This window comes from Hyaena hyaena, unplaced genomic scaffold, assembly GCF_003009895.1.
Source record: "Hyaena hyaena isolate Hyena2069 unplaced genomic scaffold, ASM300989v1 scaffold_396, whole genome shotgun sequence".
Lineage (NCBI taxonomy): Eukaryota > Metazoa > Chordata > Mammalia > Carnivora > Hyaenidae > Hyaena > Hyaena hyaena.
The window spans coordinates 704,197-728,576 of NW_024081027.1; the positions used below are offsets into that span (position 1 = coordinate 704,197).

At 53.5% G+C, this 24,380-nt stretch overlaps 1 protein-coding gene and 1 long non-coding RNA gene across 2 annotated transcripts in view; one reads left to right on the forward strand and one right to left on the reverse strand.

Moving 5' to 3' along the window:
- Positions 1–533: 533 nt before the first annotated feature.
- On the reverse strand, positions 534–5,879 carry LOC120244862. The gene is made up of 3 exons (XR_005531657.1): positions 5,754–5,879; positions 1,482–1,573; positions 534–1,039 (listed from the first exon to the last, which is right to left on the reverse strand). It is a non-coding gene; the product is annotated as an uncharacterized LOC120244862 (long non-coding RNA).
- A 9,677-nt stretch (positions 5,880–15,556) lies between these two features.
- Positions 15,557–24,380, forward strand: part of ELAVL1 (ELAV like RNA binding protein 1) — a 37,022-nt gene continuing 28,198 nt past the window's right edge. Inside the window, exon 1 of the mRNA XM_039251557.1 lies at positions 15,557–15,713. The gene's annotated coding sequence lies outside the window, so the exon portion shown is untranslated. The remainder of the gene's footprint in view (positions 15,714–24,380) is intronic.

Here is a 24,380-nt window from a genome sequence, read left to right on the forward strand (position 1 = left end):
TGTTATTGTCACCATTACGTCTTGATGTATCACATTCCCATTATCAGAACTCTTGCTTCAGGCCCTTGTTTCTTAAATCACATGGCAGCGGGTGGGGGGGGGGAATAGTCGCAAACTAAAAATGCAATAATACTGGCTTTTATATTTACTTATGTAGTTATCTTTCCAGTGTTACTTCTCCATGTGGCTTTGAGTTGCCAGCTAGTGTTCATTTCAGCCTGAAGGACTCCTTTTGGTATTTGGTACACCAAGTCTCTTAACTTCTGTTTATCTGGGAATATCTCAATTTCTCTTTCATTTTTGATGGATAGTTTTACTAGAGACAGAATTCTTGGTTGACAATGTTTTTTTTTATTCATTCAGCATTTATTTTCTAGGCACGGAAAACATTTAACATTTATTTATTTTGAGAAAGAGGGAAAGAGAGACAGAGAGGCAGAGAGAGAGGGAGAAAGTTCCAAGCAGGCAGCACAGAGCCTGATGCAGGGCTTGAACTCATGAACCATGAGATCATGACCTGAGCCGAAGTCAAGAGTTGGACCCTTAACCAACTAGGCCACCCAGGTGCTCCTCGTTGAGAAGCGATGTGAAGCAAAGACTCTTTGGTCTCAAGGTTCTGTCCCTTTAAATGTCATTGGCTGTTTTCTGGCCTCCACAATATCTGATGAAAACTCAGCTGTTGCTCTCATTGGAGAGCCCTTGTACGTAATGAGTCACTTCTCTCTTGCTGCTTTAAAGGTTCTCTTTGTCTTTATTTTTCAACAATTCGATGATAGTGTCCTGGTGTGGATCTCTTCCTGCTTGGAATTTGTTGAGCTGCTCACACAGATTGATGATCGTTATTAAGGTTGGTAAGTTTTCAGCCATTGTTTCTTTGAATGGTCTTTCTCTTTTTCTCGCCTGCCTCTGGGATGCCCATGACTTTTCTAAAAGACTTTAAAGACTGTATTTCTTGTTGTGTGTGGTCTCTGAAGCATCTGAAGGTCTTCTTCCTTTGGCTTCTAATCAGCTAACTGTTGGACAGAACTTTCTTAAATGCCTGAAGGAAGAAGACAAGAAGGACAAGGAAGGGAAGAGAAGGGGCTTGGCAGAAGAGGTGAGAAAGAGGTAGAGGGGAGAATGGGAGGAAGGAGAGACAAGAAGAGAGGGGACAAAGTACTTTCCCGGTCTTTGCAGACTGACTCTGGGTTGGGGCTCCTGCAAGAGCAAGCCAGGTTGTTCACAGCTCTGCCGGGGTCTTTATTCCTGCGGGGGGCGGGGGGGGGGGAATCGCCTGGGGGCTTCTAAAGTCTTTTCTGAGCATGCTACCCGCCCTGGGCATGGGAGGTTTTTGAAAGCCATTATTCCCCCAAGTAACTTCCCCCCAAGTAATTCCTCTCCAGTAACCCCCCCAGTAACTCCCCCCATCACTTATAGAATATAGAAAATAGAAATATAATAAAATAATAGAAAAGAAAAACTGTAACTGACACACTCCTTACCTCTCTGCTCTCAAGGCCCATCTCCCGCTCGCCTTTCTCTGTCGCCGCCCCATTTGGCAGTGGATAAACACCAGGGATGCCTCTCCGGTTTCCTGGACCCAAAGAAGCCTGGCATCGCTGACCCTTCCTGCCTCACTGTCCCCATCATCTCCTGAACTTCTGCCCACAGGCCCCTGGTGGCTCTGCTAGGTGCAGAGACACACCTGCTTTGTGTCCTTCTCCCCTCCTTTCCGTTATCTCTGAGACAAAAGCATTTTCTCAAGGTTCTGTACCCAATCCATTTCTCTGGGCTCAGGCTGAGGCCACACAACACCCCCCTTTAGTATTTTAGCTGCTGATGAAGGGGCTGTTGGTGCTTTGTGGGCTATGCGTCCATTTCTGAATTTCTGGACGCAAAATTCACCTGCCCTTTAACGTTGGCCTTCAAAGTCAAAGATGTCTCCTCCTGGGGGTGGGGGAGAAAAGAACTGGGCCCAGGACACCTTGAAGAACACGGGAAACCTTTCAAAGTCTGCGACATGAAGCAAAGACTTTTTGGTTCTTTTATGTGTAACTTTTGGGGGTTGGGGGTGGGAGAAAAAATGGTCATTTTGCCTGCAAAAGTGTTCACAGCTTGCGAAAAGCTGATCCACCCAAGCCCTGACCCCCAACCTTCACACGAGTCTTATGCATCTGGTGGGAGAGACAGCAGCCTTCGGGCACAAGGTGGCTTGTGCCCAAGAGAGGCAGGTGGCAGCCTGACCGCCCAGTGGCCCTTCGAGTCCGGCCCCAGAGTGCACGCTTATGTGGGTTCCCTGCCGCCGCGACAAGTGACCTCAGCCACGGTGGCTTAAAGCAACACGAATTCATTATCTTGTAGTGCTGGAGGGCACAAGTCCTAACAAGGCATTGGCAGGACCAAAATCGTCCTGGGCTCTGCGGCCGATCTGTCCTCCCCTCCCCCACCTTCCAGAGCAGCCCGCGCTCCCTGGCTCGCGGCCTTCCTCCTTCTGCAAAGCAGGCCGTGGAACACCTTCCGGTGTCTCTCCCTCTGCAGCCTGGCTTCTGTCGTCTCTCTCCTCTGACCCTCCGGTGTCCCTGTCCTCAGGACCCTCGTGATGACACAGGGCCACCTGGAGAATCCAGCATCATCTTCCATCTCCGGAGTCTTAACCACATCTGCAAAGCCCCTGTTGCTATGTATGGTGACATACTCTTAGGTTCTGGGGATCAGGGTGTGGATATCTTGCGGGGGGGTGGTGGTGGTGGTGGCATTATTTTGCCTGCCACAGCTCCCATGGGGGTCACACGTCTAGACAAGTGCCCACGAAACACTTCTTGGGGGAAGGGATGAGTGGACCCAGTTCTGGAAAATGGTGGGTCACCCGGCTGTGATCTGAAGGCCCTTAACATCAGCCCAAGAACCCAGGCAAGGGAGCCCCCTTTCCAGGCTCAGGTCTGCAAAGCGAGGGATTCTCACCTGGGGCGATTTTGCCCCCAGGGGACACTCGGCAGGCAATGCCTGGAGAGAGATGTGGTTGTCACAGCGGGAGGGGGAGGGACGCCCAGTGCCCTACAGCGGAGCTACTAGCTGCTGCCCCCTGGCCCCCGGCTCCAAGCCCCGAGGGGCTCCCCTCACCCCCTTGGAAGATTTCTGCTCAGTGACCTTTACCTTTGGCCTTTCCGCACCAGTCCCGCCTTTCTTGAGAAAAGCAGTTTTCAGTTTCTCCTGACCCTTGGCCTGCCCTGGGTGCATCTGGGTGGGTTGGACACTCCTAGCTGGGAACGCGAAGGCCCAGGGAGAAGAGGATGGAATAGAAGCAGCACTTTCCACCCGCCCCGCCCCTCCCCTCCCCAGGCTGACCGCTCTGGCCTCCGGGTCCCCACGCTGGGAAGGGGAGGCAGATGGTGTGCTAAGGCCACTGGTCACTGGGTGAGGCCTAAGCTAGTTCACTCACGAAGCACAGGGCGGCGGGTAACAGACCCGTGACAACAGAAGGGGGGAGTTGGGGGTGGGGTGTCCCCTTCCAGCCCCTTGCTGCTGCTGACCTGTAACACCCTCTGCGACACCCCTGGGGTCAGATGTGTGGTCACTGGGCCAGGGCAGGGGTGGGGTGCCCTCTGTGCTCAACAGCCGTGGAAGGGCCCCCAGCTTGGGGGTGGGGGTCTGGCTCGCTTGCAGGGGGGCTAGAGGCGGGCCCTTCCATTACGTGATCAGCGCAGGCCAGGGTCTCGGAAGGGCCCGCTTCTTGTCCATTCGGCCAGCAAACCCTGAGTGCCTGCTGGGTGCTGGGCCCTGGGGGGTGACAAGACTCAGCCAGTCCCTCAAGGGGCCACAGCAGCCACAGAGAGCAGGGCTCATGCTGGTGACTGCGTGCCTGAGCCAGATCCCGTGCCAGGGGTCCCACGGCTGCTCTCTTCGCGGCACCGGGGGGAGCAGACTTGCTGCCTTTCTGGGGAAAGGGACAGGGCGTGTTGGCCGGGGGACAGGAGGGAGACGGGGGTCTGGGCAGAGCAGGCCCTGGAGCAGTGAAGGACAGCAAGTGTCCAGGGCGGGGGGGGTCCCCTTGGTGTGCGCCCAGGAAGACCCTTGCTCCGGGGGGTAGGAGCACTGCCCTGGGAAGATGCCAGTCCCCCCCCTGCTGCTCCTGTGCCGCCTGTAGCTCATGTGGCTGCTCTCTGGGCCCGAGCCCCTGAGGTACGGCTCCCCGTCCCCCACCCGGGCCCCAGGTCAGCCCCATCCACAGAGAAGGTGGTGTTCAAAACCGAGAATCCTGTCTCCTGAGGCGTGGAAGGCTGGGTAGGGCCCACGGGTGACGAGGGGCCGCCTGAGCTCCTCTGCCCACCCCTGCGGGAACCCGGTGGGCTGCGGCAAGTCACATGCTCCCCTAGTGTTGTGGACTGAAATGTGACCCCACCTCCAGAATTCGTGTGTCACAGCCCCACCCCGCAGGGCCTCGGGATGTGACAGTTTGGAGAGAGGGCCTCTAAAAGAGGTGATCAAGTTAAAATGAGGCCATCAGGGTGGGCTGGGATCCAGTATGCCTGGTGTCCTTATAAAAGGGGAAATTAGGACACAGATGCGCACCGAAGGCCATGTGAGGACACGGGGAGAAGTGGCCATCTGCAAGCCAAGGAGGGAAGTTTCAGAAAGATCCAGCCCAGCCAACACCTTGATCTTGGGCTTCTGGCCTCCGGAATGCACCGTGAGGAATAACTTTTTTAAATAATAAAAAGATTTTGTTTAAAATGTAACTTCATACACATAGAATAGTAGCAAATGTTTATTTAGGGCTGCCTGGCTGGCTCAGTTGGTGGAGCATGAGACTCTAGATCTTGGGGTTGTGGGTTTGAGCCCCATGATGGTGTAGAGAGGACTCAAAAATAAAATCTGCACAAGTATGACCGAAAGCATTTACTCTATGCTTTCAATGTGAGGAAATGCATTTGTTGCTCACCCGGGCTGGGGCTGCCCTGTCACCCTGCCCAGAGCGAACGAATACGCCCAGGGCGGGCCTGGGTGAGACAGTAGCGTGTCAGGTGCCTAGGCACTCGGGGAAGGAACACGACAGACCCTTTCTCCATGGCCTTGGCTTCTCCACTCTCCCATGTGGACCCAAGGCTTTAACTGCATACTGAGGAGGACTCCTTCCCTCCAAACTCAACCATCATAAGCCACTGGGTCCCAGTCAAACAGGCGAGTGGAAAGAGCACCCCAGAGAAGCCACCACGAACCCATGACTCCCCACCCAGCTGAGCTCTCCTTCTCCAGAGTGGTCCCTGCGAACGTTCTCCTCCGGCCCCTCCCCTCTCCTAGACCCCACCACCTCCCATCTGTATCCTACTGGGTCTTTCCTACATCCATCCCCTTGGGGATGGGGCCTCCCTCAGTGCTGGCCCGCGCCCTCCCCTTTCTCCACGCTCCCCCTCATTTTTCCAACCCCAGGTGGAGGGCCCTGTGCAGTATCCGGGCGGTTCTGTGCCCCACCCTGTTCTCTTAAACAACAAGCTGTTTAGCACCATGGTCCCAGCTGGTGGCCCCTCTCTGCCAATCTCTGGCAACGTGTGATCTTGGGCCCACTTGATCCTTCTGTAAAATGGGGCTGACAGGACCCAGCTCAGAGGCTTAGCGAGGACTGAACTGCATCCACACGGCGGCCGGCCCGGAGGCCAGGAGCCCCTTACTCTGGATGGTTGCAGGCCTCCTACCCGCCTTTCCAAGTGGGCCCGCAGTTCTCCAAGCCAGCCTCATCTCTGGGCATTCAGATAGCTGCCAAGCCGAAGGTGACTCACCGAAGACCACAAGGAATGTCCTCCCGGGGGCGCCAGGGTGGCTCGGTTGGTTAGACATCCAACTCTTGACCTCGGCTCAGGTCATGATCTTGCAGTTCCTGAGTTCGCGCCCCAGGTCGGGCTCAGTGCGGCATGGGTTCTCTGTCTCCCTCTATCTCTCTCACTGCCCCTCCCCCCTCTCAAAAATAAATATATATTTTTTAATCTATAAGAAAAAAAAGTATGTCCTCTTGCAGACAGCCCTCCATGGGTGACTCAGGATACCTGTCACTGGTACGACCACAGGGGCAGAACACGAACCCTCTTCTATGCCCAGCAGGGAGATGGGCGTCTTCCCAATTTAACATGGCTGCTGCCTGAGGAAAGCCAGCTGGGGGGGCGGGGTGGAGAGGGGGGGTTGCAGGCAGTTCTGGCAGTGCTGGAATGATCTTCACCGGGACTAGCCCTCCTCCTTGGGCCCCTTCCCCCTTCTTGACAACTTGGTTGTGGAACCGCTCTGAGGTTTGTTGACTCTCCCCTCCCTCGAACTGGTTTTGATCTTTGCTCCTTTGGTTCTTATCAATTTGTGTGAGCTTTTAATACAGACTGATAACAGCTGGCTCATTCCTGTCCCACAACTCGCTCTGACACAGAGCTGGGTGTGTATGCAGTGCCCCGAGAGAGCCCGCTGGGTGTGCTTTGGGTGTTCTGTCTGGGGAGTTGGGGGGTTTGGAGATTTTATGATCCAGGGAGTGTGGCTGTCGCGGGGGGGGGGGGAGGCGGGGGAGGAAACAGAATGGTGCATGCAGGCTACGGCGAACATGCGAGTCCCTGGGCTGCTCCCTGCGGGTCACTGGGTGAAGAACGAGGCTGGAGAAATGTCACAGCAGACTGGCTCCCCGCCGGCGACTGACAAGCATGAGGCCTCCATTTCATTTATTTAAAAAAAAAATTTTTTTTTAATATTTTTATTTATTTCTAGGAGAGAGAGAGAGAGAGAGAGAGAGAGAGCGTGAGCAGGGGAGGGGCAGACAGGGAGACACAGAATCTGAAGCAGGCTCCAGGCTCTGAGCTAGCTGTCAGCACAGAGCCCGATGCAGGGCTCGAACCCACGAACCGTGAGATCATGACCCGAACCGAATTTGGATGCTCAACCGACTGAGCCACCCAGGCGCCCCATCATTTATAAAGACAGATTGGGGAAAACAGTCTGGTGGTTTCTTAGAAAGGTAAACATCGCGTTACCACACGACCCAGCCATTCCACTCCAGGTACATACCCGAGAGCATGGAAAATATATGTTCACAGGGTGCCTGGAGGGCTCAGCCGGTTAAGCGTCCAACTTAATTTCAGCTCAGGTCATGACCTCAGGGTTCATGGGATCGAGCCCTGCACCGGGCTCTGCCAACAGCGTGGAGCCTGTTTGAGATCCTCTCTCCTTCTCTCTCGGCCCCTCCCTCTCTCTCAAAATAAGTAAATATTAAAAAAAAGATCTAAATACATTTAAAAAACCATATATTCGCATATCTCATGGTTCATGGGTTCGAGCCCCAAGTCGGGCTCTGTGTTGCCAGCTTGGAGCCTGGAGCTGCTTCAGATTCCGTGTCTCCCTCTCTCTCTGACCCTCCCCCAGTCGCCCTCTGTCTCTCTCTCTCTCTCTCTCAAAAATAAACATTAGAAAGAAAACTTATCTGCGAATGTTCACAGCAGCATTATTTATAATAGCCAAAAAGTGGGAAAAGCCCCCCATGTCCACCACATGATGGACAAACAAAAAGTGACGTTTCCATGTAGTGGAATATTACTCGGCTATTAGGAACCAACTCACACCTCACTGCAGATGAACCCTGAATTCGTGACGCTCAGTGAAAGAAGCCAGACACACGGGCCACGTATGACATGACTGCATTTATACGAAGCCATCAGAATGGGCGAATTCATGGAGAAAGTAGGTGAGGGGTTGCCAGAGGTAGGGAGTGACTGCCAAAGGGCACGAGTGTCTTCCTGGGATGAAGAAATGTTCTGGAATGAGATAGTGGTGATGCCTGCACAACGTTGTGAATATATTAGAAACCCCAGAGTTTTCACTTAAAATAAAAAAAAGGGTGGGGGGGGCGCCTGGGTGACTCCGTCAGTTACGCATCTGAATGGCTCAGGTCACAATCTGGCGGTTTATGAGTTCGAGCCCTGCATTGGGCTCTGTGCTGACAGCTCAGAGCCTGGAGCCTGCTTCAGATTCTGTGTCTCCCTCTCTCTCTCTGCCCCTCCTGCTCATGCTCTCTTTCTCTCAAAAGTAAATAAACATGAAAACGTTTTTTTAAAATAAATAAACATTAAAAAAATATATATATATATATAAAAGAAACGTCCCAAGAATCACTGCAGAAAACCCAACAAATACACATGACACGTTTACAGGCAAAGCAAGAGAGAGAACTTGTTCTGCACGGAAAGCAAAAATCAGACATCTTAAAAATGAAAAATAAAAGCAACAGTGGCTGTGTGACCACAGAACTGCGGGTGACCGAGTGCGTACACCTAGAAGTGAAAGTAATCACGCTCAGGAGTCCTCCAGGACCACAGGGGAAGCCAGGCCACCCTGTGACCCCAGGGACCAGAGCTGCAGGGCCTTTCCTAGCCTTTGACCTGATGAGAGATAAGGCGCCCAGGGCTGTTCTTGCAGAGAACTGCTTACGGCCGGTCAGCTACAGAAAGATCATTCTGGAAAACTTGCCAAGCTCATCCAGGTCAGTGACCTGCGCTATCTCAGGAGGTGGCGGTCGAGGAGCCATGGCTTTCAGATGGGAAGTGGGGCCCTCGCTGCTCTGTGGGGCTCTAGGCTGGTGCCTGGCCAGTCCCCGTGTGTTCCTGAGCGGGTGGCGCCCCCTGCCTTTCACTGAGAAGCAGAGCAAGGCGCAAGGAACCGTGAGCAGGCGGTTCCTCAAAGGCCGCATTCCTGCACGTGCTCCAGGGCCTGGACCTCCGGGCCAGCAAGGTGCCTGCCGGGGAACCATGGGGACCCAGGCCCAGAAGGAGCCGGCACCCTGGGCGACCTGGTTTTCTGATTCTGAAACGACCAGGGACGTGAGCTCCACACCGCTGCTCACCTGAAAATAAATGCTGCTGCCTGAGAAGAAACACAGCTTCCTGTTTCTTAGCACAACGGAGCTGCTCGGTGCTCAGGATGGAATCAGACTGGAGTTGGGACTGTGAAGTGCACGAGTGCCAGAAGGTTCTCTGGGCTTGTCCAGGCCTGCCCGGCTTCTGTTCTCAGAATGAGTACCTTGGTGCCTCAGCTGCAGGAGCTGACCAGGGGACGTCCCCACGACAGCCGCCACCCACCTTCGGAGTGAATGGTTTGGATGTCACAGCCCTCCCCACATCTAATGAATCAGGCCGCTTCCCTTCCACATCTGACTGGTCACCGGCTCCCGCTGATCGCACCCCTCAAACCTGTGCCGTCCTTCCCTCCATACCCGCCCCCACCCCGGGGTGTCCGGACAGCTTCCCAATGCGACATCTCCCTGCTCGGAAGTGTGTGCACCACCCTTGCCTCTAGCTGCTTCCTTCAAGAGAGCAAACAAGCAAAATTGGTCTCTCATCTAAAATCCTCTCTGGGGGTGCCTGGACAGCTTGGTCGGTTAAACGTCCAACTCTTGATTTTGGCTCAGGTTGTGATCCCAGGGTCGTGGGATGAAGGCTGTCAGGCTCTGCGCAGACAGCACGGAGCCTGCTTGGGATTCTCCCTCTCCCTCTCTCTTTCTCTCTCTCAAAATTAACATAGATAGATAATAGATAGATGGATGGATGGATAGATAGATAGACAGACAGATTGAGTTCTCTTTGGCTACAAGAATCCTTTTACAAGCTCACTGCCCACGACAGGTGCACGAATTCCCTGCGGCGGCTGTCACGAATGACTGCAATCTTGGTGGCCCGAAACAACACACGTTTATCCTCCCGCCGTCCTGGAGCTCCGGGCTCTGCTGGCAGTCTCACCGGACTAGAATGGGGGTGGCGGCAGGGCTGCGGCCCTCCTGGACGCGCCGGGAGCCCTGCGGCCTCCTCTAGCCTCTAGGGGCGGCCTGTGTTCTGTGGCTCGCGGCGCCTCCCCCACCTTCAGGGCCGGCCGTGCGATCACCGTCCTCGGCCCCTGTCATCGCATCGTCTTCTGGGACTCTGATGCTCTTAAGAGCCTTGTGATGACATGTCCCATGCGGATCATCCACGGTCATCTCCCCCCTCTAGATCCTTAATACCATCTCCAAAGTCCCCTCTGCCAGGTAAGGTCCCACAGACACAGGCGCCAGGAGCCCAGGACACGGACACCCTTGGAGGCTGCTGTTCCGTCCATGACAGGAGAAATCACACTTTTCCGGAAGAGGGCCTGGTGGCCAATACTGCAGGCTTTGTGGGCCGTCTGGCCTCTGGTACCAGGATGGGCTACACGATTTTCAGGGCCCAGTGCGAGATAAAAAGGAGGGGGCCCTCATTCATGGATTATTAAGAATTTTAAAACAGCGGGGCGCCTCTGTGGCTCAGTTGGTTAAGGTCCCCCTCTTGATTTCGGCTCAGGTCATGGTCTCAGGAGCTCGAGCCCTGCGGCGGGCTCTGCGCTGAGCCTGCTTCGGATTCTCTGTTTCCCCCTCTGTCCCTGCCCCTCCCCAGCTTGCGCTCTCTCACCCTCAAAAAATAAACATCAAAAAAAAAAGAAATAATTTTAAGACGGTGCCAGAAGGGCAGAGCCCTGTGAGACTATGTAGTCTGCACGGCCGTGAGGCAGGCCCTGCCCGGGCAAATCCACCTCCGCTGTTGGGGCCCGAGAGCAGCCGTGGGCCACACACAGAAAACCGGTGTCACCGCGTCACCATCAGACTTGATGGGGACACCTAGACCGTAGCTTTCCTATGTCACAAGATGTTACTCTGCTCTCGTGTTTGGTTTTGTTGTGTAAGTAGGCTCCACGCCCAACACGGGGTTTGAACTCCCGACCCTGAGATCCACAGACTGAGGCAGCAGGGAGCCTGCTGGTGGCAACACCATCTTCACTCGCAGGCTGTGCAAAAGCAGGTGTGGGAAGAGCTGAGCTGTAATCTGGCAGCTACTGGGCTGCGGGATACAATGCAATCACTGCCGGACTCGCCAGGGGCCTCTGGAGCTGGAGACTGACGTCTGGTCCCGCCTCACGATCTGCACCCAGTGCCCCTGACGGTTCCCGTTTCCTAACAGGTCCCCTGGGACAGATCCGGCCTTTGTTCCTTCGGGCCCCTCCATCCAGAAGCCCCATGACCCCCATGCTCCCACTGCCACTTCCAGCGTGGACGCTGCCATCTGGAATACATGGGGTGTGTGCCTACCCCTTGTCGCCCTGGCTGGATTTACACGTCTGTGTGTCGTCCCCTCCTGCGGGGATGCAAGCTAAGTCATCTTTGGGTCTCCTGACCTCACGGGTCCTCAGAATTTGAGCTTAAAGTGACGGCAAGAACAATCTAGAACTTCGGCAGCTAGAGTGTACTCAGATTCCTACCCTTAAAAACCAACTGATGCTTCTTACCAAACCCCAAAGAAAACAAACAAACAGAACTCCAAAGCGAGAAGTTCCTATCTTAAATTCAGACCAAGAAAACAAAGACCTCTGAGACCAAGCTGACCAGGGTTCCAATCCTGACTGTCCCCTACGAAACATGTGCCTTTGGACAAGTCACCTGCTTCGCTCTTCAGACCGAGTCTCGGTCTGCCACGGCTCACCAGGCCCTGGGTGACTTGCCCCTTCCAGTCCCATGAGTCTCCTCTCGTGACCCCGTCTCCACCCCTGACCTTTTCTCAGTTCCCAAGTGTGCCAGCCTCATGCCTGCCTCAGGGCCTTTGCACTTGCTGTTCTTGCTGCCTGAAACATTCTGTCCCTGTCTGCCTGGTGACCTCTGCCTCCTACCTCAGCTGTAATCCCAATGACTTGGAAAATCTCCCCTGGTCACTCCAAAATGAGGTCAGGTTCTCCCGCTGCATGCCTGGCTGGTGCTCTGAACCCCTGCAGGTTGTAATTATTTTGTGATTTTATAACGATGGTAATCGTGCGATTTCTGATTACTGTTCACAACAATAGGACTGAAGAAGTACTTCAAGCCGCACTCTGTTCTCAAGGTTCCAAAAGTGGGTGATTTCAGCTAATTCTCCCAGTGCCTTCACAAAGTATTATAACACCCCCATTTCACAGATAGGGAGGCGGAAGCTCAGAGAGATTAAAGAACTTTTGCAAGGTGGCACACCCAGTCGATGTTGGAGTTACCCTCTTAAGCCTGTCCCCACAGCTTGATGGGGACTTGCGTGAGGGCAGATGCCCCTTCTAGCATGGTCACTGTTGTATCCCCAGGGCTGAGTACTGGCACCAGGCACACTGTGGGTGGTTAAAAAGCATTGATGACCTAGGGGGCACCTCGGTGGCTCAGCCGATTGATGTCTGACTCTTGATTTTGGGTGAGGTCATGATCTCTGCTGACAGTGTGGAGCCTGCTTGGGATTCTCTCTCTCTGTCTCTCTGTCTCTCTCTCTCTCTGTGCCCCTCCCCTGCTCACGTGTTCTCTCCCTTTCAAATAAATAAACTTAAAAACAAACAAACAAAAAACTATTGACGACCTAAAAGAAACGACACCCCAGGAGCAACATGCATTCCAAGTGCCCAGATCTTGGTTTCTAACATCACTCTCTACAGAAAGGAACCAGGCTGGGAGAACTGACTGATTCCAGGACTGGGGCAGGGGACGCATGAGATAAGCCTGGAGCGGCCTGCAGTACCGGAGAGTAAGGAAGGGCCCCCAAGAAAACCAAAAAACCCCAAACCACATACATAGACGGGAGCGCGTCAAGCAGCCACAGGAACCGACTGAAAGCACACTCAACGGCAGAAGCTAGAATAATTTGACCAAAATAAACTAGTATTGGGTTATAGCCCAGAGCACAGAATAAATATCCAGAGGCCATGCTGCTATAGTTACATAACGAATACGCTGATACATCAGGGAGAGAAGAGAAATCTCCCATGCAGAAGAACTCCACACAGTGCACACAGATACCTCACTCAAGGAAGGGAATGTACTCTTTCGCTCCTCAGGTGTGTGCTGCACAAAGTGACTTTCTTCCAAAGCACACAGCACAGGGGCCCCTGGGTGGCTCAGTCGGTTAAGCGTCCGACTTCGGCTCAGGTCATGATCTCACGATTTGTGGGTTTGAGCCCCGCGTCAGGGCCTGTGCTGACAGCTCGGAGCCTGGAGCCTGCTTCAGGTTCTGGGTCTGCCTCTATCCTACTCACACTCTGTCTCTCTCTGTCTCACTCTCAAAAATAAATCAAGATTAAAAAACAAAATAACAAAAAATAACAACAAAGTACACAGCACAGAAAAGGAGAGGAGGGTAACTTCATAGTGGAGAAGCCTGACAAATGCTACCTCGGCCCACGATCAAGGCCACGGCAACAGGCACGGGTCATTCTGGGAGTACATACCTTTGATGGGATGTGATGAGAGTCGACACCTTCCATCTGTGGTCTTCCTCCCCGCAAAGCCCGTCCCGTTCTTACCACGAGGAAAACACCGGGTACCTTCCAACTGGGGAGCATTCTACGATACCTGATCAGTCCTTCTCAAAATTATCAAAAACGAGGAGAACGTGAGAATCTGCCACAGCCAAGAGGAGTCTAAAGAAACAGGACAGCTAAGCAAGTAGGATCGTAGTTCTCACCACAACAGCAACAAAATATTTGTAATTAGGGGTGACGACGGCTGTTGACTAACTGTAGTAATTATCTTGTGATATACACATACGTCAAATCATTATGTTGCCCATCTACAACTGAAGTGTCACATACCAATTATATCTCCAAAAAAAAAAAAAAAAAAAGACACAGAGAGACAGAGAGAGAGAGAGGACCAGGACGACTAAAAGTAATGTGGTATCCTGCACTATCCTGCATGGGATTCTGGGCAGAAAGGAGGATATTAAGTAAAAAAACAGGGAATCTAATAAACTATGAGGTTCGGTTGACATGTATCAGTATGAGTTCATTCATCATAACAAATGCATCGTGCTAATGAAAGATGTCACTAATAAGAGGGGCGCCTGAGTGAGTGGCTCAGCCGGCTAAGCATCCAACTTTGGCTCAGGTCATGATCTCACGGTTCGTGGGTTCGAGCCCCGCGTCGGGTTCTGTGCTGACAGCTCGGAGCCTGGAGCCTGCTTCGGATTCTGTGTCTCCCTCTCTCTCTGCCCCTCCCCTGCTCATGCTCCATCTCTCAATGATAAAAAACGTTGAATGAAGAAAGATGTTACTCATGGGCAAAACTGGTGTGGGGAAAATGGTAATTCTGTACTTACAAATATTTCCGTAAATTGCAAACTGCAATTTCCATCTTCACCATGGCGACGGTGATAAAAACTCCCATCTCACAGAGCTTTTGTGAGGGTCACACAGGAGAACGCGCATGAAGATTCAGCACTACATTCAGAGCCCATGCTACCCTTCAATCAAATCTATGCCATCCATGACAAGCTCTGTGTCAGGAGTTTGTTTATTACAGGACTAGATTTAAATTAAGGAAAAATGAAGTATGTTGAAAATTCAAAACTTCAGTGGCATCAGCCACATGTTAAGTGCCCAAAAGTCATGTGGAGCTGGGGGCTACTACATTAGCCCGTGGTGATCAAGTACATGCCCATCACGGCAGGAAGTTCTACCAGACAAACGACAGGTAAACAAATCATTACTTGCTCAATTCCTAGGATCCCTCGGCTCATGCCATCTTCTCAGCCTTCCCCACCTCCCTCTTTCAAAGTGAAACCGCCACATCCCCCACCCTCTTTATCCAGTGTACGTTTCTTCTTACCCCTTTCCACCACTTGCTTCGGAATCCACTTGATTCCTTTTCTGTCTCCCCATCTGGCACTGCAGGGCCCAAGGCAGGAGCCACCAGGTTGCTGAACTCTTGAAACGTAGCCAGTCCAACTTGAGATGGGCCGTACCTGTAAAACATAGAAGATTTCAGAGAGTTGTGGGGGGAAAAAAACGTAAAAGATAAAAGATCTCCTAAGTTTTTATATTGATTACATGTAGAAGGAACATCTTGCACACCCTGAAATAAAAGACATCGTTAAAAGTAGCTGTTTTTAATTTTTCTTTAACACAGCTACTAGAAAATTTAAATCACGCACCTGGCTAACATTTGTGGCTAAATTTTTGCCTGTTCGCTGCCGATACAAGTGACTGGCGTATAGTAGACACTCAATAAAACTCTAAAGACCAACTGCAGAACTGAGCCTCTGGGAACCCGTTAACTCTGGTAGTCAACGCTGATGGAAGGCTAACCACGTCCCATGCCCCACCTCCTCGCCATACCAGATAAGGAAACTGAGGCCTGAAGAAGTGACGTCAGTCCCTTACCAACGGCACGTAGTGCGGAAACGTCGGGGTCGGGATTCGAACCCGGGTCCTGTCCCCACAGCCATGGCGCGCTGACCATTCCTACCTGGCGGGGCTGCGGCGGGAAAGACAGACGCGGGTCACACAGCATGTGCTCGGCGAGGGGCGCGGCTCTTGGGCCACCGCCTTCCGCCAGCCTCCGTGGGCTGGGCCCCAGCAGGCCCCCTCCGCGGCCATCGCCCGCCACCCGCGTCTCCGCCGGCCGCCGAGCCCTTCGCAGGCGGCGCCAGCCGGAAGTCCCGCCCCCGCCGCGCGCCCCTGGGCGCCGAGACAGGCACGTCGGCCAATGAGAAGCGCACCGTGGCGGACGCCGGCCAATGGGCGCGCGCGCCGGGGGGGCGTGTCCGGGCCGCGGGCCGGAGCGGGTCGTGCGCGCTGAGGAGGAGCCGCCGCCGCCGTCGCCGTCGCCGCTGCCGCCGCCGCCGCTACCGAGGCCGAGCGGAGCCGTTAGCGCCGCGCCGCCGCCGCCCGCCCGCCCCGGAGCAGCCCCGGGCCAGCCCGCCCGAGTCCAGGTGAGGCGGGGGCCTTCGGCGGCACCCTACGGGGTAGGCCGCGGCAGGCCTGAGCTCGCCTGGCCCGGCCGCGGGCGCCCGCGGGCCTGCACCGGCCGAGGCCCAGGCCGCACCGGGCCGGGAGAGGACGCGCGCGGGCCGCGGCGGGCGGGCGGGCGGGGGCCGGCCGGTGTGGGCGCCGGCGACAGGCCCCGGGCCGGATTCCTCAGCCGCCGCGAGGGGCGGGCGAGGGGGACACGGCGTGGGCACGCGCCTGGCGGCCGGGCTCCGCGGCCGGGGCCCTGGTAGTCCTGGGAGCTGAGGAGCCGGGGGCGGGAGAGCGAAGCCCGAGGCGAGGGAGTAGGGTGAGCGCCTCCAGCGCGCAGAGGTCACGGCCCGCGGGCTCGCTCCCCGGGGAAATCCTACAGATTCTTTTGTGGTCGTAGTCAGAGGACCGCGGCCGAGCCGAGGTCCTTTTAGAAGTGTGTATACCCTTCGGTATGTATGGGAGCCCTAGGAGAACATCTATTTTTTGAACGCCATCTCTAACAAAGCTGTTTTTGGGGCGTGGGACGTTGGGATTTGTAAAATGTGTGTGTGTGTGTTGAAAACACAACCTGCACGCAATTGAACAATGGGGGAGGGATGCTCTTCCTTTTCCGGTCTCTGATGCTAGGCTTCTTGAAATGGGTTTGATACCTACTGTGTGCAGGGAAGGCGGGGAAGAACTTTTGCTTGCGCTGCCCCTGGAGGGACAGAACCCCCCTCCCCCCCTTATACCAGAAGTATTCACATAGGATCCGTATGGCCATTGCTCCAGAAGTGGGAAAATGAGAAAGATGATCTGGCCAGAAAAGGGTTTCTCAACCTGGTCACTACCATTTCGGGTCTGATCACTCTTGGTTTGGCGGGGGGGGGGGGGGGGGGCTGTCCTGTGCATCTAGGATGCACACGGTAGTATTTATTGACTACCGTTAGATGCCAGCCGCCTCTCCCCCGCCCCCATCCCCCGTCCTGAAGATAAAAAATGCCTTCAGACATTGCCAAAAGTATCACACACAGTCGAACCACTGCTGGGCTAAATGATCTTTTACTAAAAGTTCCTCCAGTCACATCTCTGATGCCTTGGTATCCGAGGCTCCCAAGACCTTGTACGAATTCAGCTGTGGGAGCCTTAGTTTTCTCATCTGTAAAATGGGATGGAAACATCGCTGTGCGGATTTAAGAGTGTGGGAAGCTCCTGGCAATGGCCTGAGTGTGGGAAGCACTGAATACGTAAAGTTATAAATGATCACCAGTGTTCAGTGAGGGTTTGCTCTGTGCTTGCCACTTCACGGAGCTTCATCCCCAGCCCTTGAGATAGATGCTGCTGTACTTTACAGGACAGACAAACTGAGGCTTAGGTGGGTCGCTTGTTATGACCAGGCTTGCACAATAAGGTGGCTGAGGCAGCATTTGAACCCAGGTCTTCTGACTCAAAGTCCTTACCCCTAACCATGGGATTTTATTGCTTTTATGATCACAAGGGGCCAGGGGATCCTGAGAGGAATCCCATTCAGTTGTCGCTGAGCATCTTCTGTGTGTAAAGCGTTGTTTTGGGATCTGTTACAAAATTGTGACTTCAGGGACCACAAAGAGGCTGAGATCTGTGAACACCTCAAAATGTGGAGATAAATAATGTTTATGCCGAAGCACTGGATTTGAGGAGGCGGAGTTTCAGTCTGTGTGTGTTTGGTGAGTGTGAGGTCACGACTAAGTAAGTGGAAATTGAGACAATTGTGAAAATACTGTCGTTTCACTGCTTGTTTTGTTGCTTTTCTCTTTCTCCGCTTCCCATTTCCGTGCTTTCATGCTCCAGCAGAAGTGGTCTTTTTTAATGCAGGCCTGATCGTGTCACTCCTGTTTAAAAGTTTCTGGGTGGAAGAAATTTTAATTTTTTTAGCCTCTTTAGGTGGCTTTAAAGCTAAAGTTTGGGTCCCAGGTCTTGCACATTCTAACCCTCCGTTCCTTTTGCATTTCACCTGCACCTAGACCGGAAACTCTGACCCTGTCTGCCTGTCACCCCCACTGCCTGCCACGTCCTGTTCTCCTCCGCACGCCGTGTGGCCCAGCTCAGAGCTCACTCAGCATCTGAAGTTTCCTCTGATCACTACTCTCCTCCTCTCCACCCCAGAATCCACTGGGTGCCCTCGCCTGTGTCCCCATCCCATTCAATGGAGTCAGATGCTGAATGGTGGGGAAGTGCAGTTGCTGCCTGTTGCCCCTAGGTGGCAGTAGTGAGGCAGCGTGGCTGACTGGAGCCTGTAAGTCAGGGGAAGACCGGAGGAGAGTCGCCTGCAGAAGGGAAGTGAGTCTTGCTTTCCTTCTTTAACCGGCGCTCCCCTGCTAGGCTCTGGGAGGCAGTGGCTATTACGATGTGTGGGCAGATGGTAAGTGCGGTGAGGGGCATATGCTGATCGGTGTGGAAGCACAGAAAAGGAGGCTGTTACCCTAGGCTTGGTGGGCAAAGGAGATCACAGAATGCTTCCTGGAGGAGGTGAAGTGTGGCAGGGGGAGAGGTTAGTCAGGTACAGAGCACAGGGAACAGCTTTGCAGGATGCAGGAACAGCATCTGCAAGGGCATGGGAGTGGGAACCTCTTGGTTTGTTCAGGGACCACGTGGAGTCTAGTACTTCGGGGGTAAGCAAAAGTGAAGTAAGTAGGGCAAGAGGAGTCGTGCGGCTGCGGTGCAGAGGGGCTGGGTGCTGTCCTGTAGGCCGGCCAGGGGGGGATTTTAGTCCACAAAGTAAAGAAGGCACATCTGCGCACACCGGGAAGAGTTGGAGGGGGATAATGCTGACGGCCAGCACACCAGTCAGGAGGTGATCACTTCCCTCTATGTAGGAAAAGCTGTGAATGTGACCCGGAGCTGTAGGGGTGGGGAAAGAGGGGGGATGGGGTTGAGACGTGGCTGGGCGTGTAAGAGACACGGGACTCCATGGGGATTTAGATGTGGGACGTGAGTGAGCAAGAGAGGACAGCAGCGGGTGATTCTGGGTCCCTGCCTGAGTGATCAGTAGAGGGATGGTGGTCAGTAAGAAACGGCGAAGGCGAGAGGGTGGTTGGGAATGTGAACATAGGCAGGAAAGCGCCCCAGAAATAGAATGCACATACGTGGACATGCTGCGGAGCAGGAAGGGGACAGAAGGCGCTGTCCGTGTCCATGTGTGTTGGGGGGACTCACTTTTATGATCACTGTCCATCCCCACTTGACCCAGGGCCTCCGCGTGCCTTGGCCAAGTCAGTGGTCATACTTCTGTAGATTAAAAACATAAATTGCAACTGCTTACTCGCCATCGTGGGAACAGGGAGAAGGGGAAGAAATTGCGTCCTCGAGGAACATCTAACTTGAGTTGGGGAGAAAAGGCCTTTGTAGATGTAGGAGGTGAAGTAGCAAGAGGGGGAAGCAGCGGGCCGTGACAGCATTGAGTGTTGAAAGAGATGATTGTCTGGTGCTTTGGTTTCTGTGTTTGGTGAAAGAGCTGGTGTCCATACGGGTCGTTGTGACCAGAGGCGTGGGCAGGAGTGTTCAGGTGCAGCCAGCAGTCCCGGATGAGTGAAAGAGGAGCACAAAGAAGTCCAGAAGCCTGAATGGACTGGTTTGGGCAGGGGGAGGGTCCAGAAGGTGAACTTGGAGATAAATCTAGAAAAGTATGCCAGGATCAGGTGGTAGAGGGTTTCTGGACACAGTCAAGAGGCAATCTTGGAAGTTTGTGTTTCTGGGGGGAGACTCCAAGATGAACGGACTGGTCAAGAGGCTTTGGGGGTACGAGATGCCGGGTAATGGCCTGAATTTAAGGGCTGGGATGGGGACTGTTCCTTTATCTTATGTACCCAGTACCTTGCTCTATGCCCGGCGCACATTCAGCACTCTGTGTGCTTGGGAGAGGGAGGGCCGGCAGGGGGGCGCAGCAGTGACTGTATCCAGCCACCCACCGAAAATGACCTCTCTGCTGCAGGAAAGATTCACAAATGAGGAAACAGTCCAGGGTGACCCAGGGGCAAGGCTGATGTCACCATGAACAGAAGCGGGGAGGCAGGAGGCAGACGGGTGATTTGGAGGGAGAAGACCTGGTTGGGTTTAGAGAGACCAGGTGTGAAATAATTATGTGGCAGGGAGACCCTTGGGAGTCTGTCTAGGCAGGAGATAACAGGGACCTGAACAAAACCGATGGCAGAGAGATGGGGGAGAGGGCCACGTGTCGCTGGTAGGACTTGCTGCCTGCTTAGGTTTGGGGGACAAAGAAATGGCTTAGGGGAGGCATGCGTCCTGCCGCCAGAGGAAGTAATTTAGGGGAGGAGGAGGTTTGAAGGGGGGGGTAAGAATCGGGGGGAGGATATAGAGGTGCCTGCAGTTGGAGACAGGGAAGTCAGGGAGGTGCCCGTTCCCCTTGATTTTGTTCATGAAGCAGGAGATGTTAACGAATGAAGGAGGCGGGGTCAGAATAAGGTTGGTGTCTGCAGCGGGCAGATTGAGAGAGAGCTGACCCACCCGAGCTTGCGTGTGCAGTTTATGGTGAGTGAGCATAGACCACCAGCCAGGTCTTCCACACGTGCGGCTGCGGGCGTGAGCTTTGTGCCTTCTGTGGAGCCCCAGCCCATTAGAAACGGCAGCAAAGGTCGGGATCATTTCCAGGATCCCAGGGGCAGAAAGTCACAGTGTTCCTCAGTGGACCTGGAGGCAGGCGAGGTGGCCACTTGCCAAGCGCCAGGAAGTGTGCTAGGCGCTGCGAAGCAGGCGGTAACCTCCCCATTTTGCAGACAAGGAGACCGAGGCTCCAGGAAAGGAAGTGCCATACTCCACGGTGGTTTAGCTGATTACCGGTAGGGTTAGTACCAGAGCTCAGGTCGCTCAGACTCCACGGGCCAGTTCTTCCTGCAGTGCCATGTTGCTTTGCGCTTCTTTGCGAGAGCCCTGGAGTGGCCTTGACCGGCCAGCAAGAAGCTGGAAACTCTAGCTGAGCTGTGGAGCCAGTCCTGTTTCCTCAGGCCTGTGGAGCCTTGGACGGGGCCAGACACCAGCCTCACCTGATCTGCTGCTTCCCTGAGTTTTTCAGCTTGGCGGGTATGTAATTGCTGGGACAAAGCCTTGGCTGGCCCAGTCACGTGGCTTTCCCCGCCATGGGTGGTAAGGAAATATGTACCATGCTCACCTAATCCCTCGCCTCGCAGAGCTGTTCTGATCAGGTCAGGTGGTATGTTCACTTTTTCTCTGACATCCAGAGTGTTTCCTGGGTGACCTTCCATTCCTGAGGCTTTTACCTTGGAGAACCCAAAATTTTACATCTGGAAAGGACTTTAGAAATAATTGAGTCCAGGCCCCATCATGTGATGTGTGAAGTGTCAAGGCTGAGCCTGAGGATATATTTGACTGTTCTAGTTTTGCTCTGGCTTGAGAAGTTGAGCACGCCTGCTCCGGTGCCTATAAACGAGATGGATTCTCCCGGGGGCATAATGGGAACTAGCTTTGCTGCTTTACACGTGTATTACCTGTGTAAGTTTTTAGTACACACATCTGTTCCCTACATGTGTAGTGGTTCTACTGATGTGAACGGTATTGCTGGAATCACACAGACAACTTGACTTGTTGAAGACAGTTGCGGGGGGGGGGGCCCTGAAAACCCTCAGAGGTCATCCAAACAGGACTTCTCCATGATGCATGCAGTTCCTGGAAACATTTCCAAATCAGCAGGAATCGCTTTGCAAAACTAAGTTTCCCCTTCTGCTCCCCTATGATTGAGTTTGATTCCGTGGGATGAGATGGCTGATCCCAGAAAAGTAAGGTCCTGACCGGATGAGTACACTGTGTGAGTGCAATTTTAAACCGCCCTTTAACATAAAGTGGCAAATACACATGATTCCCAAGTGGGTCTGAGACTCAGTGTCTGTCCGTCCCCCACCAGCCCCCCCAAAAGCCATGTGTGCCTGCATGACTTACCTACACATTGCCAAGTAGCCTGGGTTGGCTGGGGGCCCTTAGGTGACACCACTGTAGGCTTGGCCGCCCCCCCCCCCCCGGCTCTCACTGATGATGTGGGTGAAAAGCAAATAATTAAGAGCTTGATTGATTTGTCCATTGATAAAGGTTTGGGTTAATGGTGTACGGGCCCAGGGAACGAGAGCACCCTGTTGCCCGGAGGGACTTGGCACAGATGAGTGAAGAGGTGATGGGGAGGGCGGACACTCCCGGCCGCAGGAGCAGGCGGCACAGAGGCACAGAGACATGGTGGGAGAGGAGCTGGAGCCAGGGGCCCCGTCACGAAGGGCCTTAGTTTTGCCCATGGGAGACTGCTCTGGAGTGACCGTTGGGGGCCTGGCCCTACCGCTTCTTAACAGAGGGATGACTGACCCTGAGCAGAGTCCTGAAGCCTCCGAGCCTCAGTGGGTGGGGACACCACTGACAGGGAACGCCCAGCGTGTTGACCTGGAGAGATCTACGCACGGAGAGACCGCTCAGTGAGAGGGGACAGCCTGGCGAGCTGCGAGGTGGCCAGAAGTGGCTGTGACTTGGAAGTCACTGATGGTCAGCCAGAGATGAAGGCCCAGCCGAGATTGGTGCTCAACAGCCGCTAGCTTGGGCTGGGTTAGCGATGTGGATTTGGAAAGGTCAGGGGAAGGGATGCGGAGAGCAGGGTGGAGCGGCCCTGAAGCATGGAGACACCTTGCTCTTGGGGTTTGTTTCTCCACTGTTGCCGGTTGACCAAGCACTGGGCCCACAGAGGCCACTCAGCCTCCCCTCAGGCATCAGGAGGAACCAGCGTGCTGGGGCATAAGGCTCACATCTTAAATCTATTAACATTTATTTTCGAACTCACTCCTCGTAGAGTATTGAGTTTTGGCAAATGCACAGAGTTGTGCTACTACCTCCACAATCAAGGCCTGGGAATGTTGCGCCCCCGCCCCCCCCCAAGCAGAAATGCTCCCTGCTGCTCCCGCTGTGTGCTCATGTGCCGCCCTTGCTTGCTCCCTGCCCCTGGCAACCACTGATCCATCCCTGTGGTGTTGCCTTTTCCAGAACGGTCTCCTGAAGCATGTGGCTTTGGAGTCGGGTTTCTTTTCACTCTGCGAAACGTAAACGTATCTGAGATTCATTCAAGTTGCGTGGATAGTAGCGCTTTTTTGTTGGTGAGCAGAGCACCATTGTGCAACCTCCTGTAGCCTCGCCACGGATGGCTTGCAGGGCGTTGGGGCTGCTCCAGGTTGGGGTGTTTATGAATCAAGCTGCTATAAACACTCTTGTGGGGGGTTTGTTGTGAGCACAGGTTTGCATTTCCCTTGTGTGACCACTAGTATAGGATTGCTGGGTCTTGCAGAAAGTGTGTGTTTAACTGCAAGACGCTGCCCATACATTTTCCAGAGTGGCTGTAACATTTTGACATTTCCACCAACAATGCATGAAAATCCCGCTTCTCTACATCCTCACCAGGACTTGATATTGTCTGTTTTTTGTTGTTTGCCTGTTTTTGTTTTATTTTGTCTTAGCCACTTTAAATGGGTTGAGAGTATCCCAATTCTCATTCCAGATGAGTAATCGTATCTCAGTGTAGTTTAAATTTGCATTTCCCTAATAAGTAATAATGTCGAGCATCTTTTCACATGTCTCTTTGCCATCCATAGGTCTCCTTTGATGCGTTGTTTGTTCACATCTTTTGTCACCTTTAAAATTAGTTTAGTTTAGGGGCACCCGGGTGGCTCACTTGGTTAAACATCTGACTTCAGCTCAGGTCATGATCTCAAGGTTCGTGGGTTCCAGCCCCACATCGGACTCTGTGCTGACAGCTCAGAGCCTGGAGGCTGCTTCGGATTCTGTGTCTCCTTCTCTCTCTGCCCCTCCCTTGCATACTCTCTCTCTTTCTCAAAAATAAGCAAACATTAAAAAGAGAGAGAGGTGCCTGGATGGGTCAGTCGGTTAAGCATCGGACTTCCAGCTCAGGTCATAATCTCACAGTTTGTGAGTTCAAGCCCTGCGTCGGGCTCTGTGCTGACAGCTAGCTCAGAGCCTGGAGCCTGTTTCAGATTCTGTGTCTCCCTCTCTCTCTGCCCCTCCCCTGCTTATACTCTGTCTCTCTCACTATCAAAAATAAAAAACATTAAAAAAAATTTTTTTTAAGAGAAATTTTTTTTAATGTTTATTTTTGAGAGCAAGAGAGTCAGAGTGTGAGTGGGGAGGGGCAGAGAGAGAGAGGGAGACACAGAATCCAAAGCAGGCTCAGGGCCTGATGTGGGGCTCGAACCCATGAACTATAAGATCATGACCTGAGCCAAAGTTGGACGCTCAACTGACCGAACCACCCAGGTGCCCCTAAAGAGAGAAATTTTTTGTTTCTACATTTTAGAACAGAGGTCAGCACACTTCTTCTGTAAAGAGCCAGATGGTAAATATTTTCAGCTTTTTGGGCCATATGGTCTCTGTCACAGCTACTCAGCTATGTCACTGTAGTGCAAAAGCAGCCTCAGACAATACATAAACAAAAGAGAATAGCTGTGTGCCAATAAAACTTTATTTATAAAAACAGGTGGTGGGCCATATTTGGTCCACAAGCCATGGTTTGCCAACCACTGTTTTTAGAAAGTCATCTTTTTGGGGTGCCTTGGTGGCTTGGTTGGTTTAGCTTCGACTCTTAGCTTCGGCTTAGGTCATGATCTCAT